Source organism: Anoplophora glabripennis, unplaced genomic scaffold (genome assembly GCF_000390285.2).
Source record: "Anoplophora glabripennis isolate ALB-LARVAE unplaced genomic scaffold, Agla_2.0 scaffold1048, whole genome shotgun sequence".
Classification (NCBI taxonomy): Eukaryota; Metazoa; Arthropoda; class Insecta; order Coleoptera; family Cerambycidae; genus Anoplophora; species Anoplophora glabripennis.
Genome location: NW_019417784.1, coordinates 1 through 1,218, shown reverse-complemented (window position 1 = coordinate 1,218; position 1,218 = coordinate 1).

The window sequence follows — 1,218 nt, the reverse complement described above, 5'->3', positions numbered from 1 at the left end:
CCACAGACCACCTAGACTGGCCGTATCTAATTCCAATGCACGGGTACCAGTGAATGCAAAATCCGGGGAAGTGGAGTGTGGAAGGCAATCTGATCGCGCGCATCTTTAAGCAGATCCGGATTAAGTAATATTTTTATTACATATTAAACATTATATTGCATCTTATGACAAATATTCAATTTTAAGTTTGTAATTCAGAAAATAGTATATTTTAGTGTCATATTAAATAAAACTACAAAATAATTTAAATATATTTATTATCCTCTAAATAATATTAATTTATTTAATATTTGTCTTTTCGTAGATTTTACCGAATTAAATAATTTGACTTCATGATTTATTCGTACATCGATATACTTTTCACATTCAGCCCTTACAAGTTCTATTAAATGATTACAATTGTTAGGCAAATTATCAAATTGATGTTAATGCAAATTTTCAAATATGTTCGCATTCAGAAAGTTTTTTAATACATGATAAACAATTTTATTTTTCTGTAACCTAGGTGTTCTGCTTTCATCATTATTAAAAAAATTTATTAATTTTTCTGTTTCTTGGCATATTACTACGACATCTCGAGATGGATACCTCAAACAACAACGATCTTTAATAAAAACTAATTGACTGTACGAATACTGTGTATTTGACATTAAACTATTTACACAGTCTTTACATTTTATTGGCTTTATTAGAGAACTTGTTATTATTATTACAAAACCGCCAATATATACTATAATGTACTTGCTAATTATTTGTTTTGTCACAAAACTGTCTGATTTTTTCTAATCACATTTTGTCAACTCTCCGTTTCCAGGGTAGTGAAAATGAATTTGAAATTAGTTTTGTTTGCGATTTTTTCAATTGAAAAAAATATTTTATTAATTTTCAGCTATCTCGAAATGACGGGAATTGGTAAAATTTCATAAAAACTTGAGACTGACATAAAGTTAATAATTACTAAAAATATTTTACAGTAATTCATTCATTATAGTCCACAGTAGAGGCCCCTTCTGGAAAGTTGATTACCACATACTTTATAACTCCTGAGGTGCTTTGTTTTGACGGGTCTACCACATTTTTCCTCCGCGACTTTTCTCGATTCCTCCGCTTTTCCACTCGGAAAAGTCCAAAAACATGGCAATTTCCCGGGGTCTTGAAAACTCAAGACCACATCTTTTATTTTTAGCTTAAGTAACTGGAAATTTTGTTGCAAATGCC